At 41.9% G+C, this 21,838-nt stretch overlaps 1 protein-coding gene across 1 annotated transcript in view; it reads left to right on the forward strand.

The window, feature by feature from the left end:
- The first annotated feature begins 279 nt into the window (after nucleotides 1–279).
- Nucleotides 280–21,838, forward strand: part of LOC124849900 — a 60,935-nt gene continuing 39,376 nt past the window's right edge. The window contains exon 1 of the mRNA XM_047331335.1: nucleotides 280–757. The gene's annotated coding sequence lies outside the window, so the exon portion shown is untranslated. The remainder of the gene's footprint in view (nucleotides 758–21,838) is intronic.

The following is a 21,838-nucleotide window of genomic DNA, read 5'->3' on the forward strand; positions in this document are numbered from 1 at the left end:
TAGCCAATCATGTATATGTACTATTTTAATACATCTGCGTATCTTTTTTGCGGGCTATGTTCATGTGTGTCAGTTTTAGAAGTAATGTTGATGCTTCTTGAAATTACAGCTCTCACATATGACACTCATCATAGCCTGTACAGTGTGTGGATATCCATGTATTTTTGCTGAAGGCAGACAATGCAAATAAGACAAAGATGTATAAAAAAAAAAATCACATCCATTTTCTTTAAATTTATTCTCATATCTGAGCATCTGTGTATTTCACAGTATGAAGATCTCAGGACAGTTTCTCACCATATGATAATTTATTTAATTTGAAGAAAATACCTAAAGCAGGATCGACTTTAGGGTCCTGTAACTGTGATTCATTACCATGGCCAGCAAACATTTTTATAAGTATTTATTTTCATCTAAATACAACTCTTTTATAAACTCTCTCTCCTTGTAGTTTTTTGTCTCCCTCTCTCACCCTGCAGTGCTGCCTGATGGTGATGAAGCCTGAGCTGCTGAGGCACAAGTAGGATGCATCGCGGCATTCCATTGGTCAAATTTGAATGATGAACACCTCAATTGGACAGTCAGAGCCAATAGAATCGAAGGACAGGCTCCAAAATCACGTCAACAACACCATGGGCCCTGAAAAAAAAGAAAAAAGAAGGGGAACTGATGGGGAGTAATTTCGAAGTGACGCAGGGACATTGGATTAGCCGTTTTTTTGCTGAGTTACAGACAGAAAACTTGACAACACTTCAAGGTAAGATACGAGTGGTGTATGTCGCTGTTTGATATGAACTTTGTTTTGCTGTTCTTCGGCTGCTGGTTCACATGCCGCATAGCTTGTGTTGTTAGCATGAATTAATATGAGTGCCTGCTTTTGCGTTTTGCCCGATTTGGTTGGCTGGTGTTTTGGAGTTGTGTTTAGGTTTAGGTTGAAAATAGTTGTCAAGGGGCGTTTCGCCGAGCTTCTCCCCGTTCCGTGCGAATGCTGCACGGCTACATTTCTCCATGTTTAGCATACATTTCTATGATTTGTTTGGTGGTCGACCCACCGGTACCGGGGCGCGCTCCGGCATGTTCGCGATAATGACGTCATCATCCATCGGGAGAAAAGCAGGGAGACCTGTGCGTGGCATGCTAACGGCTGCTAGCGCGTTGACATGCTAACGGCTGCTAGCGCGTTGGCATGCTAACGGCTGCTAGCGCGATGGCGCGCCAACGGCTGCAGCATGCTAGCGACGCTAGCTTAGGTGTCCGCGAGGCAGCAGTTGAGCGCCACTGTTTATTGTCAGCTTTAGCTTAGCTAACTCTGTACCAGGTGGAACCTTGAGTGTTTGGTGATAACAGCGACTGAGGAGATCAACGTTTGTTCTTTTAGTCAGAGAGGACTGTGAAACTCTTCTCTGACTGCTATAGAGTTGAAGTTGCCAAGCTTGATGCAATAATCCATGGATTTGTTAGTATTAACCGATGGGAATTAGCTATATTTAGTTATTTGTAATTATATAATTATATTTATATTTAGCTCTTTGATATTGCTTTTAGCAATAAAAAGTGCTCTATAAATGAAATGTATTATTATTATTATTATTATTATTATTATTATTATTATTATTATATTTTCTCACTCTGGGATATCGTACTGCTTCATCACCGCCCGACACCACTACTTCCCAGTTTCCCAGAGTAGAATATGAGCTTATGTAAGCGTTACATAACCAATGCTGTATTAAAAGGAATACGATCCACTATAGTCCATAGCTCAGCACTTAAGTTGTCCACATGTTTCCTGGCATTTTTTTCTTCTTCTTTAGAAGTTGAAAAATACTTTATTAGTTTATATTTCCTCAACAGAAAAAAAATTGTATAATGCAAATGTGAATTCTGCTTTTACTGTATAGCAGATTCAACTGCTGAACAATTAGGTTATTAATTGAGGAGGGATTTGTACGTGTAGTTAGAATGATCCAAGAAATACGTTTTTAAAAATGGCCTCTTTGGGGCAAAGTTTTTTCTCCTTGGGTCTTGGACTGTTTAATTGAAGAAGTAAAGTAAATATCAATATATAATATATTCATATATAATAATATCAATATCAATGAGAGCCGTAAAGATGAAGTGTCTGTTCTGCTCGCCATACTATTAGAAAGCTGTTCTCTCCCTCGTAGATGAGGCGCAGCTCATACTGACAAATGTGATCAAACAATATTCAGTTTTGTCATTCAGACATTCATAATCTTTTGTCATTAATGTATTTATAAAGAGTTCCATCATCATTATAGGAAGTTACAGTTTGTAGTAACATCATAAATCAATGTTTTTGTTGAAGTTAACACTGAGAAAACATTAGTGAAGATTTCTGTAATGTCAAAGAGGACGATGAGGCTCCCTGGTGAGCACCTCCTTTTCACGACACTTTTGTCTGGAGGAAAAAAAAACGACTAACTTCCACGTGCAACATTGTTTACTAAATTCCACACAACGTGATCAACTTGACTGCGACTGACGTGTGACCTCTCCCCGCTCCAGCTGACTCTTTCTGTCGGCCATTAACAGTAGAGGAAGGCTTGCTCAGCTTTCTGCACTTGTCAGCCGCGGTTAGTGTCACGGGTCTGTTCAGATTAGGGGCAGCGCTCGGGGCGACAGTGAGACATTGCTTGATTTACACCCATTATTTTCTTGTATTTTCCAGTGGGATTTGAAGAAAAAAACAACAGCAAGTCTCGCTGCACGAAATAGTTTACTCGGAAGCAAATCTACTGTTATGGTTGGGGATGGATTTTTCACAGATTATGTACATTTTTACGATCATAAGTAAAAAACTGTAAAAACGAACTCAATGTTATTGAAAATAGAATACGTGCTATGTTGATACGACTATAGAATTAGTTTGTAAATTACATGATTGGATAAAAAAATGAAGACTGATCTAGTCGGATGATGATTTGTCACATTTCACCTGATGATTGAAATGCGTTTGGCCGATGAAATCAATTCATTAGATGTCAGATAAATATTAGAAAGGTTAGAAAATATAAAGATTTTACCTGGCTACAAAATTATGAATAGATTGAAGACATGGCAATGCTCTAATTATTATTATCAACAACATTAATAAAGTGCAGTATTGTCTACATAAACACAGACTGTTATTATTTTTTAATCTGTGCTATAAACTATAAACATGCATGCAATACATCTTGGATGCGATTCGCCTATTTTACTGAGATTTATCAAATGATGGATAAAATGGATGGCCTACACTGTGCCATCTGTAACACGAGCCGTCCACACACGTGAGCTAAAGACCGCGAGATGGCCCAAAGTGTCCGAGGCTAAATGAAGGCAGATTTCCCCTCACAAAGATGCATCAGTCATCTCATGACCTAACTGGCTCCCTCTTGGTCTCCCAGCGATCGTCCCGGCACCTCGGATAAAAAAAACCCTGGTTGAAATTCCGGCTCCTCCTCCGTGGAGCTCTCCATCTCGGTGAGTGAGTGCGGCCAGGTTCCCCGGGCAGACACCATGAAATGGGCACGGCTCCGGATCACAGCGCAGGCCGGTCGGCCCCGCGCTATCCATAGCTGGGTTCATTTACCGTGGCCCATTACTATGATCGTGCCTTGCTGGCTGCGCAACCCCGCCACTCATTCATCCATCGCTGTGCGCCGAGGGTTGTTTGACCGCGCTAATGTTAGAGACACTCAGCTCACTAGGTAGCTCCAGCGCTAATAGCCTCGGGCTCTGCGGGCTGGTAATGACTGCAGAGCGGGGCCAGACGTGCAGGATTGATAGTTCTGATTAGATGGGGTATCTTAGCAAATCCGATGCTCAGTCTTATTGATTTGTTTTTGTGTGTGTGATATTAGTCATGACACCAACCATATATTGCAACATTAGGGATGTCAGGCTGACCAGGCTTCTGTCTTTTTAATTGACAAAGGAGATAAAACCATAAATATAAATTAAAAAAAATGAAGATAATGAATGATGGCGATGAGGCATTCGTCATTATGATGATGATAAACTAACCTCCGCCCACCAGTCGTGAGGTGCAAGGCAAAATTGTGTTTGTGTAATGTAGTGTATAAGTGGTCGTTGTGTTGTGTGTGTCATAATGTAAAGGCTACAATGCCTGTCATCCAAGTGATTTATTACCCAGCCAGGGGCCCTGTAGCCCTGGCCGTGCCCGTCTCCCCAGGCCCCAGGAGTCCCGCCGCGCGGCCACATCGCGTTCGACAAACAGAACAATACCGGCCCGCTTCGCTTCACTGCTGCCAGCCGACACATGAATCTGTCTGTTGACACCTTGTGCGTTATGCTCCGACCCTCGCAGGTCAAGCATCAGAGCAAAGGGTTAATGTGAAAATAGATTAAAACCCGCGAGAGTGAAGTGGGATTGTGTGTTTCACGCCTCGCCCCGAGTTTGGAGCAGTCCACCGCTAGCCGGACTCTCGCAGGGCATACGCTTGGATCTCAACAACAGAAAGACCTGGATCACCATCAGAGAGATGTGGCACTTTTGTTTGGAGCAGCTGAAGACTAATGTGATGATGACTCAGCTTTTCTCCGCTGTAAGGCATATTCTGTTTCTTCCCTTAATCGCCCCATGACTGGAGACAGCTCTTGTCTGTGATGCACAAATTAGAGGACTAATTAGGCCAGAGGTCCCTCTGTGAGTCAGTGCTGCATGAAGTGGACAGGGCGCGAAACTCTTGTCACATCTGTTGTTCGTATTTGTCCGTTCTTCGTCTTCTTTCGTCTCCTGCCTCTCGTGGCAATTTGCATTTTACGTCTACAGCAGTTCCGAAGATTTTTTGTTGTTGTGATAAACTAGAAAGATAGTGATACAAAGATTAGGATTCACTTAACACTTTTGATGTGTAAGTGTGTTAGGTTAAATGTTTTTCATGGTGCCTTTAGGGATTAAAGATCTGTGTCGAGATTCATAATCTTTAATTTTAGTACTACTACAGTTCTATCACATGTAGAGGTTATATGAAATTAAAAAAAAGTTTAGTGCCAAAGCTATTGCTAAATATAGCCCCAGAGCTATATTTGATATTTTGACTGTATATTTTCCTAAAAAGGATTATTTATTATTTTAATTTGCTTGAAACTTTTTCATGGCAAAGTGTTAATGTTCATTGCTAATCTATGGAAAAGTATATATTACTCTTTCATTTTACAAAACAAGAACTTATCTTATTATCTGAGGATTGTGCAGTTGGTACACTTGCTATGTGTACTGTACAGTCCGTGCGGTCACAAATTTTGGGGTCGCACACAGATATTCCCCCCGTAAGTGTCCCATCATATCTTCGCAGACATGGGTGGATGATGACGAGCATTACGTCACATGCTCCAAAGCTTGGGGAGTTGGTGTGGCTTCATACAATGAGCCCTCATGTTGAGCCAGCTGTCTTATGTCAATACATTAGAATTAGTGTTCCATATTTTTTTGGAATTTTGTTTATTTCTTCCTGTTTGTTGATTGTTTTGAAAAATTAATTGTGCACAGACATTTGAACCTTGTTTGCCTTTGGGGCACCAGAGATCAGTTGCCCAAAAATAGGGCAGAAATTAGTGTCCTGGAGCTGGGATTGAAACCATACGTCCTGTAATGACACTCTTGTTAGTCTTGCTGTTAAAGGTGGGGGGGCGGGCCTCAGTCGGCCCCCTCGGCGGCGGCTTGTTAATGTCACTGTCACATTGTCAATCTCTGGGCCCTTGAGATCAAGGGCATGGACGGTTTGGCCATGGGGTAGGTGGGTGGGTTCTCACATCATCATCAGCCCTGCATCCCCCTCCCCTTAAGAAACCCCCCTCGCGAACACATAACATTTCACATTTCATACTTACGCTAATTGCCCTGTGAATTATTAACCTTAATAGAGAGAAGACGCCGGGTCATGACTATCTGACGCTCCAAGTTCTTTAGCACCGTGAGCAGACATTCACATATTTAATCATCTGCAGGGAGAGACCCCCCCCCTTTTCTTTTCCTCTTATGGCAGAAATTACCTCTCTCTGGTTTCTCAGACGGTGCTCTCTCAAAAGTAAAGCCCAGTGCAAATTCACGTCACGAGTGTGCAGATATACTTACAGTTCTAAAGGCTTGGCCACTGTTCTCTGTGCAAATCTGTTTTCTTCATGGAATACGTCCATGCATTTATTAATTATTCTTCCCCTCTTTTACATTTCACTTGACACTGAGCACTTCCCCTTCAGCCGGGGGATTGAAAATAGGATTTATTTAATGAATCATCAGTAGATATTCCCACTTTTCAATGCTATAATCTCAAATTGCATCATCCATATTTAATCATTCAACATTTTCTGAATCCATAATTAATATTTCACTGTCTCTGTAAATGACAATGTAAATGTCACACACTGATCAGAAGGTGATGCGGCCTCCTCCGTGTATATGAAGTCACCGGTGCAGGGACGTTACTGTGTACCGAGGAGAGGAGGTAATTGGATTGTTATGGAACAATATTCTCCGTGAACTTTCCCTCTTGTCCCACGGAAAGCTGTGTGTGCGCCGGGTAAAATCTCCTGTAACCTTTTAAAGTGAGGATCCAGAGGAAGTGGAAGGATGTGTTTCACCTCTTGACACTCAGTGGTTCAGTAGAGCCAGTGCTTTGCTTCCTCCCAGCTGGACGCAGGCCAGTTAGGAATGTCATTTTATAAATGGGCCGCCTCTGTGATAAATGTTCTCCTGTCTTTGGATCTGGACCCTGACACTGTAGCGCGATGGGATAAGGCTACTCATAGAGGAAACGTACCGTAGCAGCAAAGAAAGAAACTTTCCTACAGTAACGCTTTCCCTACAGGATGTTTACCTCTGGACGTCACGATTGGATGACGTGTGATTGTCATTGTGTTATCAACCTCTATGTTTAAATAAAGATGGAGGAGGTGGAATGAATCAGTTCTGCTCACACTGCTCCCTCCTACCCGACCACAGAAGTAACCACAACCTGTAAGCTCCTGCTGCTAAACTTTAGAATATTAGCCAAACGAAATGGGATTGATTAATAATTGGGGGAAACAATACATTAAATTGCGAACGCAAATTATTCATTGGCGTGAACGAATCGAGTAATTTCGAAAGTATGATTTATTCATTTCAGGATATAAATTACTCATTCATGTCCCTGACTGCTGGGTTGCATTTTTGATGGCGGAATGATTTATAATAACTTTTTGGGAATATTGCAAAATTAGCAATTACAAAGTGCTTTATGAGGCAGACATAAAAGGAAAAAGGCAGAGTCAAATACACACATTCCCTACAGATGCATCTTTAAAAACAAATATGAACAAATCAATGCATAGACCATAAGAATGGCTTGAGTTTTCAGGAGCAAATTAAAAAGAAGACACGGAGTGTGCAGGTCTAATCCACAGTTGACATGTTTAGTGCTCCGTGCCGTGATTTAAACTGTTTTGTTTTCTTTCAGCGAGATTTCCCCCGTTGTTTTTTCTCAGCGTTATTCACCGATTATGCATTTTGTCTATCCCATGGAACCGAGATATGTAATAGAGCACTTACCTCTTAAGCAACTTTCATTACGTCTTAATTGTTTTTGTTTCGTTTGAAACACTTAGAAGCATTGGAAAAGTATTGTTTTTCTTGTCCCAGACCATTTGCCAGAAAACAGATTGTGCCTGCAATAATTACTGCAAAGAGCCGACCTAATGATGTCCTTATTATCACTGCCTTTTATTTTTGTTTCATAAACAAAATAAATATTTGGATCTTCACTTGTCTCAGTTTTATTACCAGTTATTGCAGCTGCTGGAATGTAAGCGGATGAAGCTGGCTGCGGTCTGCGTAGTGTATCCTACACTTGTGTGTGTATAGTGTGTGTTGTTTGTTTCTCTACCCTCCTCTTCTTTGTTGTACCTCACGCATCAGCCTCATTTGGGCCGTCGTTTCATCGGGGGGTTTGAGTAACTTTGTTGTTTTGAGCTGACTCGGCGTACTATAGGTCAGCTGTCTCCTCCGCCGAGCCCCGTTCCGGAGCGTTCAGCTCCCCGGTGTCGCCCGCAGCCAAACAGCCACACAGGCCGCCGGGCCCGAATAACTCACGCAGCTGACAACTTAGAGACATCTTTTTGTAATTTAAGACATAATTCCCTTTTCCAGGGAGCTGTATAAAATCTATATTGCAACCATAAACAACCCCGGCTTTCCTGTGAGCCTCACTATCCTCCTCTTTTCTTTTTTTCTTTTTTTTTTATGTATGCAGAGAGATATTATTGGAGATGTGCAATGGCAAGCAGTTCTGTTTCCTGAAAGGCCAAGCAGCAATAAAGTGGAATGGGGTCATATCCCTGGTCATCTTGATGGAGGCGGTTTTTACCCCCTGTACTCCCTTTTGCACTGAGACGTGAGTCTTGTTCAGATCTTCCACCTGTCAGGCTGAATTGGACATATGGGAACACACAGGTGAATTCCGCATTGACTATTGTGTGTAATCTCATCACGCGGATACATTTCCGCTGCGTTTGGTCTTATTAGAGCTGCAACGATTCATATTCGTACATTAATCACCAACTATTTCGATAATCGGTTAATCGGTTCAAGTAGTTTTTATGAAAGAATACGTCTAAAATTCTTAGCTTCTTAAATGTGAATGTTTTCTGGTTTCTTTGCTCCTCTATGACAGTAAAACTGATTATCTTTTGTGTGTTGATGAAACAAATGTTCATCTTGGGTCTTGGGAAACACGATCAACATTTTTCACCATTTTATGACATTTTTTGGACCAAACAACTTTTCGATTAATAATCCAAAATAATCGTCGGATTAATCGATCGAACACAAAGTTAAGGGAGCATCCCAACAAAGAAAATCACTGCTTTTAGATGATGGTGTTTAGACTCAACTTTTTGTTTTTTGCTCGTCAGTTTTCGCGGAAAACACATAGTCTGTCTCCTGCCACCGAAAATAACAGATTATTCCTGAAAGATATTAGTGTGGCCCCTTTCTAATTATGAATGAAACACTGGCGACTCTCAGACCAATGAGAGTTTGGTTAGATGAGAGCATTTAAACCAACCAACCAATCAAACTACAGCCCCACATTTTATAGTCTAACATCAACATTTGAAGGACTTGACTTCTCATTTCCACTACAGAGGAAGTTCGAGTTCACAGTGTTGTGAGTACTTGTGTACATGATGGTCGGGGTCCTCATTATTCCACCAAGCCATTGCCCCATTATCCTCTTTCTTTCTTTTCTTTTTCTCCTTTTCTCTTTTTTCCCAATGTGCATCCATTTGGAGCAGTCGGGTACTGATTCATGACAAATACGTGAAATAATCATCATGATTCTCTTTTTCTTTTTTCTGGTTATTTATCATTTGCCTGACAGAATGTCAAAAGCACTGAATTTCAATTTTGCATTGTTCTGCACAGCGAGGCTAATTATGCATGTCTAAGTCTCCAGCTACCGTAACAATTTGTGCTTATGAGGCTGCTCGTCGTGGCAGCTCCATGTGTCTGCTGCTGCTGCCGAGGGCTCCAGGCATTATTCCACTTCAGCCTGACACCAGTGTCTCTTCCAATTCCATCTCATTGCATTAGTCATTAAGCCCGGCACTGACACCACCCATCATATCATTCCCTTAATCACATTTGAGCTCCACTGTGTACACATGGCCATGTCATTAGCAACAAACCCTCCATCCCTTCCTCTGACCCTCAATCCCTCCCTGCCCCTTCCATCCTGCTCTGGCTTTATCCTCCGTCGCAGATTTGACCCCCCACGTTTCATCCATCAACCCTCGCTCGTCCAAGTCTCTGTGCAGTGACAAATGTCGTTTGCTTTACAGCGATTCATCCAAGAGATCATTTCCCCCATCTCGTATGCAAAGTTATTCCTCCTCAGGGCAGGTTGTAGGGGTGGTGTGGGTAACTAACGGTGATGGAGTGCAAAATGGGAAGAAAAAAAAATATATATTTCACCACACTTTGACCATTAGCCATCCAACAGAGCAGGGAGATATTGGGAGGTATTGGTGGGAATGTTCCATCTCCTGTCTCCCATAGGGTAATGATGAGGGACGTCTGGGCTGCCACACAGATTAGTGTGTGTGTGTGTGTGTGTGTGTGTGTGTGTGTGTGTGTGTGTGTGTGTGTGTGTGTGTGTGTGTGTGTGTGTGTGTGTGTGTGTGTGTGTGTGTGTGTGTGTGTGTGTGTGTGTGTGTGTGTGTGTGTGTGTGTGTGTGTGTGTGTGTGTGTGTGTGTGTGTGTGTGTGTGTGTGTGTGTGTGGCGTGGGGGGTAATAGTCTGAACTTTGCTGAGAGGGTGATTACAGCGAAGCCAGGTCCCATGTGCGGCCCCATATTCGGAAAAACACATACAGCCACATAGGAAATATGATAGGAAGTAAGTGTGTCAGACGGACGCCAAAAAACCCCAAAAACTTTTACCCAATCGTAATTAATTTTCACTTTGTTTTAAATTGTAAAAAGTCCAGATTTTGTCGCAGTGAAAAAGTACTAGGGATGGACCAATACCAGATACCAGTATCGGGTCTGATACTACTCAGATACTAACGCAACAGATACCACCACGGCAACATGGCATCCTCCAGAAGGTTGAGCAATGTCAGCAGTTTAGTGCGAAAAAAACACGGAAACAGTACAAAAACAAGAAAGCTGGCTCGGACAATCGTAATATTTCATGCTACCAAGCTATACAGCACATGCAAGTCGTGACTCCACAAATTCCAAAGGTATATTTCTTATTTTCAAACAGTGGCAAGTACATATATTGGTACTCGGTATCGGCAAGTAGCTAAATGTGCGTACTTGTACTTGTACTTGGTCTGAAAATAGTGGAATCGGTGCATCCCTAAAATTACAATGAAAGCTGCGTCCACGCAGAGATGCTGAATGATGCATCTGATGTTTTTACCGTGTAAAACTAGCCGTGCCGTGCGTCAGGGCCATCCATCTTTGTTTTACTTTTGCTGCGGCTTGCTCGCTCCGACTAAGTGATTGTTGTAATACGTGAAATTGACAAATCTAATTCAACAGACAGTGTTTTGCACTGAAATGTACGGTTTTATGTGCCTGTCGGGGTCCGTACGCCCATAAACAGCGTCTCAACTATTTTTAGCCCTGAGTGGAGACCTGCAGGCGGCATCGTCTCTGGACACGGATGTGTAAATCGACTTTCATCTGCTGGATGACCACATATATCTCTCTATATATATATATATATATATATATATATATATATATATATATATATATATATATATATATATATATATACACATAGCAACCTCATAAAAGTGACGGTGCAAAGTGTGATTTTATTTGCTTGTCGCCTCATCATGTTCCACAGGGCTGCCCATATTTTCTTGTTAACGCAATGTTGGGTATATTATGGTTTGACGGTTAACAAAAAAAAGAGTTACTCTCTCTCATATCCCTTTCTGACGGATTGCGGTTCGCACTGCATTTCTTTTGTATGCTGTCATATTAATTTTCAGGCACGTTATGATAAGCCACAGTGGTCCCGTCTTTCTCCGGCTGAGGTTTTTTTTTTTTTTTTTTCCGAGGCAGGAGGGGGTTTGAGGTTTGATTTGATGGATTAAATGTATAGACGCCGTGACATTTTATCACTCCAGTGCAAACGGAGGTCTTTGCATGAAACTATTCTCTCTCTCTCTCTCATTGTAATACCTTCTGTTCTAACTTGATCTTAGACACTTTGAGATAAGCAAGAAAGTTTGGGACACTCATGTGAACTGGCATTGATTTATCGCTTAAACGCTGCTGTGACTGATGGAAGAGAAATCCTTTTTTTTTGCAGGAATACAATCACATCTAGGGCTGCAACGACGCGTCGACGTAATCAATTACGTAGATTATGTAAATTCGTCGTTTTGCTTAGAATGCGTCGACGCGTCGCACTGTTCTGCCTTACCTTTAGTGTTGTGTCAGATAGGTTGTGTTTTGATCCATAAATGCGCTCCCGTTAGCACAAAGGCTACCTGTCACTACCCTAGTGGCAGTTCTGACGTCATTACCCAACACTACAAAAAGTGTTGGTAGAGAGAGATAAACACCCGTCTTTGTTATAAAACAGTTGTATTTAGATGGAATAAATACTTAGAGACATAAAAAGTGAAATTGAATGAGTTTTAAAGTGAGAAACCTCAAATGGATCATGACCATGTCCATATTTTTGCTTCATCTGCATTATTAAATTACAATATTTACTTGAAAGTCATTTATTCTGACCCATATATCTGATTCATATTGATATATATATATATATACACATTATTTATTGGTGAATTAACCAAAGGATTAATTGATTAATCGTTAGATTAAGCGAAAAAATAATCGTAAGATAATCGATTAAAAAAAAAAAAAAAAAAAAAAAAAAAAAAAAAAAAAAAAAAAATCCTTAGCTGCAGTCTTAATCACACCCCCTAAATAAACTAGCTGATCATTAACCTGAATTTAAATCGGTTACGCCTGATTCTAACATTTTTTTTCCCCACTACATACTGATTGGCTCCTCGAGTCTGAATTCTTGGTAAACCAACGTGTGGCTCAACACTGTGTGGAAACCGGGCCCGCGTGCTGCCGGGGTCCTGCTGTATCTATGACAACAGGCGATCTTGCCACTTCCCTTGGAGCTGTGTTTGATTAACCCTATGTGTAATACGGCCCCGTTTTTAAGGGGCCGGACTGATGATTGTCGCAGACCGGGCGCTCAGGAAACACACCGCAATCTGCCGCAGTCAGAGGTTTGTGTGGAGTTGATGGTGAATGACAGCTGCCGAGTCCCACCGGAGGAGGGGGGGGGGCTGGATAAAGGTATTCCCGCCTGCCCTTCCCTCAGAGTGTGTGATTCACCGTAATGAGCTTCGCCTGGCCACTCTGGTCCTCGGAGAGAGACAGAGCGAGCTCCACTCTTAGCTCTCCACATGACCCTGACAAGACATTACTGCAGAATCAAATATAATTACAGGAACATGTCATCACCATCTGCGGCAGAGCACCACGGTTGTATGACCACAGCTAATGAGTATTTTCACTGTTGATTACGCCGTTAGCGATCGCAGTGTACAAAAGTGGACTGTGTGGCATAGGACTGCGGGTGGCATTTCATTTTTTTTCTTCTTGCAGGCACTGAATGACTTCAGGCAATGGTCCTTTTCAAATGACTTGCAAGTGGATGAATGGGAGAATAATTAACGAAGAGAAGGAGGAGATGGATTGGGAAGCAGCCTGGCGCTTAATGTAATTCTCTAACATCTCTATCATATCCAAAAAAAGACAACATCTTTTTAGAGGCTGTTCATATTTGAGCATTACGTGTCCAAAATCAGTGTCTCATAACAAGAGGTAATAACCCTCAGTGAAGGCTTAGCCACTGTTTTCCAACAGTTCGCCAAGCTCATCTCTCCGCAGTATTACTCATAAATGCAAAAACTTCATGTGAAACAGTTATGCTCAGTTCAAACTTTAATTTTTACCCTTTTCCTCCAACATCTTATCCAAGAAAAAAAGTGTGTGAGATTGAGATGGAGGGGAAATAAACTACTTTCCCAGCAGAAACTTATGATTAATGCTCATCAGAATCATTCAACATCATTATTCATCTTTTTAATACATCTCATAATCTTGTTTGAAAAGGAGCTTTGTAATGATCCATATAGCTAAAAGTATTAACTCTTTTTTTTTGGGCTCTTGATTCCTTCATTGCCGTATTCAAACAGAATATTGCTGTTGTATTGTACAGCCTGTAGAGCAAAATTCAACAAACTGCGTGGAATGATTCGAATAATTACCATGCAGTGCAGACACCAGATACAAAACCTGAGTTTCCCTTGTTGGTCAGGTTTGACAAATATCCTGTAATATTGTTCATAAGCCTGGAAAAAAAAGTAATTTCATCTGCTTGGAAGAAACTTTCTCTCATATATACAGTAACTTGCCTTTTGGCTTAGAGCAAAACAACAAGAGCAATCCGTCTGCTCTCTGTCGGACGTAGAGTTCGGTGACGTCTGGATAACTTACCACTAATTGGCTTTCGCGACATCACGCCAGGCGAATATTTCGCTAGAGTTCAAATATTTAAACTCTAGTTGCGATGCGAATTTCTTGCCTTTGTGTTTTTCGCATCGCATCATCTGTGACATTCTGGTCACCTGACACGAAATTCCCCTCTGCTTTCCTCTTTGCATTGGAGGGCTGCAACTAACTATAATTTCCATTATCATTGAATCTGTCGATAAGTTGTTTGGTACATAATATGTCATAAAATGGTGAAAAATTTCGATTGTGTTTCCCAAACCACCAAGGTATTTTTTGTTTTGTCCACAAACCAAAGATATTAAGTTTATTGTCACAGAGGAGCAGAGAAATCTGAAAATATTCACATTTAAGAAGCTGAACTCACCAACCGATTAGTCGATTATCAAAATAGATGATTCATTTAGTAGTCGATTACTAATCAACTAAATGACTGATGATGGCATTGACTTTGCATTTGACTTTGTTTGTAATCTCATCACTCAATTTTTTGGGATTATTGTGTCTTTTCCTAAATCACGTTGGACTTTGTGACTGCTTTTGTACATTTCCTAAAAGTTTCCTCTCTGATTGAATTAATTCCGGTTTTTAATATGAGTTGTTTGCATGAAGATCTTGTGTATTTACCAACCCTAGCTCTGGGTACATTCACTATTTCCCGAGCGAGTCTCCTTGGTATTCTACATAGTAAATGCCAGTGCGACTGTCTGAATCCTAATGACTGCGGCTCTTGAAATCTGTTTTAATCGTGACTCGAGTACAGTACAGACGTGGGACATTGGTGATCACGTGTTTGTTTTTTTAACATTATAATATTCAGCCATAACAGAGCTGGTTCACATCTTGGTACGAGAACTGAGAAAGTCTTGAACTAACCAGGCACCTGTCCAGTAAATGAAAGTTCTGAATTCAATGACCCCAATGCAAGTGGCAGCTCTGTCCTATTAAAAGGTCTCTCCTCCCTGTCGTCGTCTCTGTGTAAACAGATCTTTAAAAGGCGACGGGGTTGCCCGGCCTGCGCTGCTTTATCTAGAAAGCTGCGATTGTCTGGAGAAGATGACCCCGAGCTATTGATTTGTGATCCCTCATATTAACACACACACACGCACACACACGCTCTCTTTTTGGCTTAGTGTGGCTCTTCTTCTGGCCTTCTAAAAGGTCACCTCAGACCAGCTCACGAGGGCTGCATACGAGGAAAACACACGGGGGAAAAAACAACGATAGCCGCATTAGGGCAAAATCCCTATCTACAGGTGAGGAACAGATCTGAGGAAAACTTATCAAACGTAAATTAATAATTACATAATAATGCCGTCCGGACGATTACCGTTGCTCAGCTGATTTTTCCTCCAGCCAACTTGCTATCTCTTGTCACTTAGCAGAGGGTCTGACTGTGTCTAATCAATGTCAAATTTAAATGTTAATAGAATCTTAAATTATTCACCGTGCAGTTTAGCCCATTTGACCTATTCCCCGGCTCCAAATGACTCACCCATATAAATATATGATGGAGAAGTAAGGGTCTGGCCCGACACCAAGGTGTGTTCAATGGTAAAAACCTACAGGATTTTAGTTAAGGTAGAACGTTTGTCTAACTTTGTTATTATGATAATACAATTTGACTATTTTTATTTTTATCATACATAGCCAAAAGTTAGGGTTAAAGGTAGACTCAACTAGTTTGTTTATTTAGACTAATTTAAACATTGTTCATAGATTATGTAGGATATTGATTATTAACCGAGGATTGAGAAAATAAAAAAAACTGTTATTACTTTTTAAAAATATGTGTAAAGAGTTACACTTTCCAAGAGACATGCCCAGCACTAATCCCAACATAATCATGGATGGATACTGGAGTCTGCTTGGCTACAAGTGAACTTACTCCAAGGATGGTGATCAGTGATTAGGTCCTGAGAGGACTGGTCGCTTCAGCCTTATTCAAATGGTTTAAAAAAGGACAGGAAAATACCTGAGATGAAGTTGCCTCTTGGTTTTGTATAAACTTTAAGTCAAGTTTTAAGGGCCAACACGCTAGTAGCCAATTTCCAATTCGGGGGCTCGAACCTGAAGCCTTGGTATCGGGAGGCGGACACGCTAACCACGGCGCACACACAGAACCTATTTATTTTTCATTTTACAAAAAGTGTATTGGATTAAAAATCGCTTACTGTCCCTTTAATTCACGTATACAGTGTTTGAGTTTCACTACGACACAGTGACTTTCTTTCACCGAAAAATGTCTACTATATATGTAAAATTCCATTTATCTTTCTAACGTTCTAGAATTTGTCCTGCGAGAGCCCCATGATGACAGCGCTACAGGGCAGAGGGCACCTTTGCACACAACCACCTCCAAGAATCTGCAGTGAGACGACACAAAGGCTTAAACTCCCGGTATCACGGTGACCTTTTCGCGGAGCGCCATAATCACTGCGGCGTTATTTCCAGGCTCCAGTGCCGCTACCCCGAGGTGCCCATGTCAGTGTGTAAAATGTAACGCCGCAAATCTAATGCTTTTATGAATATATTCAAATGTTCCACATGTGGACGTATAGTCGCCTGAGACAAAGGGTGTCGGTAGGTTTATTTTAGACGGGAGCAGAATGGGGCCAATAACGAGTGTTTATTGGGATAGAAGAAGATGAAATGTCATTTGTGAGCAAGAGTAATGTGGCATCATCTCAGAATGTGATTTATTATTGCTGAGGAAAAGAAAAAAAAAAAGCTGAAACGTTCATTGAATCACCCCCCCAAATAAAAAAATAATTTATCACTTTGAATCGTCTGGAGTATTTGGTGCGCTATTCAGCCCGCAGCCATCCAAATAAACTTAGAGGAGGAAGTCGGAGAGATTGGACCCCTTAATGGCCGTGGCAAGAGGAGGCAGTTTCTGATATGTTCCAGATGTTTTATGATTAGACATAATGGCCGCCTTGAAAAGGCAACGGAGGCTGCAGCCAGGAACTATTAAACTGTCTTTTTTTTTTTGGCTTTTTGCACCCATTTGAGAACAATGTACTGCCCCGGAGAATACTAAACATCTATCATGTAATTAGGGGTCTGCTCGCCATATGTGAAAAGCGAGTCTTTCCTCAAAAAAAAAAAAATCCCGAATATAAAAGAAGAATGACAAGTCAATGGTTGTGGTAAATGGTAATTGTCGTTATTCTCCCATCCGTCTGTTCACATCACATAATCGCATCAGTTGCCTCCGTCGCCCAACGATAACACGCAGACACGGGCGGCCACCTGCTCTCGCTCATTCTCTTCAGGCAATATGCTGCCGGAGAAGTTTTACAATTTTGACCTTGGCAGTCAGAAATGTCATTGTTTTTCTTGAATCAGTTCCACGGGGGGCAAACGCATCGCAACCGGCGATCGGCCCTTTCAAGTGACAATGACAGGTCCTTTCTTGTAATTCATGAAAACCTGCGCGCCGTCGACTTCCGGGATCTTCCAGCCAGCTGGTTCTGAATCGCCCTGGGCTCGTCTGTGACTTTGCTGTACCCCCCCCCGACAAAAGCCACGTCCCCCCGCGTTATTTGTGTTGACCTTGACGGTCAAATTTCTTACTGTTCCTCCACGCGTACTTTCATGAAACCACACGTCGCTCCAAATGCCGCGGCGCTGTTGTGTCTTTTGATTTGACGGTTATAAAATATGTGACGAGCTTTGAGAACAACAAAGCCCCCAACACTTCAATCAAGGAAAACAAGCACACACACACACACAGACACACGGTGAAATCCACATGCACGCCCGTGCTTTACAGACTCGCAATCATGTGCACAGAGGATATATAAGAAGAGAGAGGGGCCGGGTGTCAAACAAACAATCGCCACGTTGAGCGAGCAGCGTGCGATGCTTCCTCCCTGCGGCACCGTCATTTAAAGGGACAATCCCCAACAGCGCACGGTCAAATATTAGTTTTCTCCATCACCCTCTGTACATAACTAGAGGAGTTCACCCCTCCTCCCTCTTTACCTCCCCCCCACCCACCCCAAATTGCTCCTGCGCTCATTACCTCTGCAGGATTGATGTTTTCTCTTCATAAAGCACCAAACTGATAGCGCACGAATTTCAGGATAAATAAAATATGAAGGGCATTAATATTCCCTGTATTCGCATTCGGCTATTATTGCAGAGGGGGTTCTGCGTGTGTAGCCCCCGACTCGCCCGGGCCGGTGCCTGTCAATCACCCTCCAGGCTCCGCGGCTGCCTCTCTGCCCCAGTCGGGCCGGAGGTGAGCGCCGCTGACAGACTTCAAGCAGCTTCCTCAAGGGCATTAAAGGGCAGGTTCTGACTCTGACGGCGCGTGTCTCTGCATTGAGGGACCCGCTCGCTTCAACGCCGACCGTGTTCAGACGACAGGAGGATAATTTCCCTTTTTGTCTGATAATATGATCTGATTCAAACGTGTCAACGCCGATCCGTCACTTTTTTAAATTCCGGACCAGTGATTTCATTAATGTTCTTTAACATGAAAACGGTAGAGCCCGCCCGATATGGATTTTTTTTGGGGGGGGGGAGGGGCTGATGTGGATATCAATATTAGGGAGTGCGGAAGATTTTCCGATACCAGTACATCGGCCAATATATATATATATATATATATATATATATATGAATCTGTCAATGATTCCTAAGATGTCGTTATCAAACCTTTATGACAAAGAAATTTAATTGAGGCTTGGTATTTTAGTTTAACCATAAACCTAATCATAAATAACTATAAATAAAAAGGAAACACAAATACAACCAATACAAAGAACTTGAATTAAGAACACAAACATAATTTATACTTGTACGTATAAGATAAAATAAAAAGATTTCATATCAGTAAACATAAGCGCTGATCCCTATATGTCTGTGAAAGGCTCATATCGGCCAATATTATCGGCCAACCGATGTATCGGTCTGGCCCTAGCAAACACTATATTAAAGAGTATAATTTGTACTGTAAATTGTACCGTAAGATTTTATATATACTGGTTTGTTGTGACGATGCCTCAAAACCTCCAGAAAGATTGATTCCACCCAAATACCTCTTTCTTTCTTGCAATTTAACTCGGTTGCTTCATGTTGTAGAGTTTCATGTTGTAGTATTTATGTCATTAGCGTACATGATGATGAAGGCTAAAGTCCAATAGGGTCTCCACCGATTCCTGAGGACAATAACCAGAGCGTCAGCTGCAGAAAAGCTCCACTGTTTCCACCAGGTAGCTGTTAAATCTGTTGCTCTCCTGTTTTGGTGCAGGGTCGATGGCTTACAGTTGGTTTCCTCAGAGCTTTTAAAAATCTAAAACAGCTGCCTGTTGTGTCTGGAAATGATTCTGCAACAGAACAGTGATGGAGCAGGCTACAAGTGCAGAATCGGGCAATTGTGGCCTGTGGGTTCTCCTACACGAGTGACCCCATTAACACATAATTACTTGATCCATTGTTAATACAGGAATATTAATTATGGCAACTCTAAATCAACAATTTAGACCAAAAGGGCCAAAGGGCATATTTTTCCTTCACGAGCGTGTTGAATTCAACCCGCTAAGATGAACTTATTCAACTAAAGAAGCATCTCATTAAAGAGTGTTAAGTAGGAACAGTAAACAAGCAAAATGGACGTGTTAAAGATGTAATCCCTGAAGACTTGATTCATTTAATTCTCTTTTATAAAATCAAGAGGTCAGACGAGATGCATGCGGATTTTAATTTGCCTCGTCTCAATGCAGTTTACATTTTTCCTTTTTAAAGCAGAATTTGTTGCCGTCTTTGTTTTTCAGACAGCTGTGCACATACGGCACGGTCTGATTGCCCTCCGAGTTTCTGTTTCTCGCTCATCATATAGCGCAGGGTGTCCAGCGCCGTCGCTCCAGGTGGGTCCGTCTGACAGTCTTTTAAACATGACAGATAAGAGAGAATAATTAATTTATCAGAGCAGGGCAGGCTTTAATCCCTGGTGTCCTGGTGATAAGGGAAGGTTTCTTCTCCCCTGATCCCTCCGCCCGATACGGGGCTTTTTTTCCCCTTGGCGGTTTCCCGTTAATAAGCCTGTCAAAGAGGCATATGACTCTGGGCTCCGTCCCGCACAGGTTATCTCGCCGCCGCACGTTCCCGTGTCCTCCCCGACAGCCGACAGCAATCGGGGTCGCCGGGGCCTTCGGGAACCTCGGAGGGAGAGCGGGGCCTGTGGGCGTCTCTCTGAGGGCGGCGCTGTCATATTGAAACCAGCTAATTCAAACATCAGGTGGGTCCAAACCCCACAGGAGAGACGAGGGAACGCAACCCAGGCTGACCAGCTGACCGAGCAGACGCTTAAAGCTGAAATTTAATAATTCTCTTGGCTAATGGAAATGCTCACGCTGCTCTCCCGTTCACTCCCTTCGCTCTGTGTCGTTCTTACCTCTATCTCTCTCCCTCGCTGGGCACTTTGTTAAATTGATTGGTTGCTTGTGTAAAAACGAGCTGTGTGGACATTTTTCATCCCGTTACAGTGCGAAGAGTAAGTCTGGATGGTGGAGTGATGAGATGTGGTGGCGAAGCTGTGTCTGCCAGGTAATATGGAAATGTGGCACGGGACTGTGTAGCCTTGGGAAAAAAGGCGGGATTTATAGCATGTGCACCACAGGAGCGGTTTAAAGTTTAAATAACTCAAAGCAAATCCTGGGGGGGAAAAGCAGAAAGAAGAAAGAAAGTCTTGTCAGTCTAAATAAATTGAAAAATATTTATTTCACAACAGTACAAGCCACTCGGATGAGCAAAGAAAGATACATCTCCGGGACATATACTGTGAATGTGCACACTGTAGATGCAACAATGATAGTGGCTCATTTAGTTTTTTAATTTGAGGGGCTAAATGGCCGGTGTGTATCTCAGGGGAGCAGCAGGACGTCTGCTAAGTGGCTGTGTGTGTGTGTGTGTGTGTGTGTGTGTGTGTGTGTGTGTGTGTGTGTGTGTGTGTGTGTGTGTGTGTGTGTGTGTGTGTGTGTGTGTGTGTGTGTGTGTGTGTGTGTGTGTGTGTGTGTGTGTGTGTGTGTGTGTGTGTGTGTGTGTGTGTGTGTGTGTGTGTGTGTGTGTGGGCCTTCGCTGCACTGTGGTCCTTTATCATTTCCCTAAAGCCTCACCTGTTTTGCAGGCTGACTGCATGCATTATCATATTTTATGTGGGTCATGAAAAAGCACAAAGAAGTTGCACTGCTCGAGAGAATTTCCACGTGTGTGTGTGAGTGAGTGTGTAGACGTGTAAAAATGCACAGGTACAGTTAAATCTTGAGCATTTAGTCTCAGAATGATAATATCCTTGCTGTTTCAGAATCCGAATCAGAATCAGCTTTTATTGGCCAGGTTTGCGTAAACAAACAAGGAATTTGACTCCGGTTAATCTTTGCTCTCAAAGTACAACACTCACTTAACATATAAGGAATAAAAACAGAAAGGACAGTAAAAAATATAAAAAAAATACTGTTAAGTATACAGTATAACAATGCAATAGAATTTACATATTTACTAAAATAATATACAATAACAATTGAAGAGAGGGAAGGAATGGTGCAATATCAGTATAGTCTGAGATTTAAGATTTAAATATAAATATAGTGCAAGGCAGTTCAGTGCAATGGCAATATATTAATAACAATATTGTACTTTGTCCGTCTAAATATATGATTTAATCTTTTAAATCTACCTCTTGATACTGTGTTGTTTTATTATTGATCTTGTAGCAAGGTTTTTTTTTTTAATCCTTGAACCAGTGGAC

The sequence above is a fragment of the Scophthalmus maximus genome, chromosome 3 (assembly GCF_022379125.1).
Source record: "Scophthalmus maximus strain ysfricsl-2021 chromosome 3, ASM2237912v1, whole genome shotgun sequence".
In the NCBI taxonomy this organism is placed as follows: domain Eukaryota; kingdom Metazoa; phylum Chordata; class Actinopteri; order Pleuronectiformes; family Scophthalmidae; genus Scophthalmus; species Scophthalmus maximus.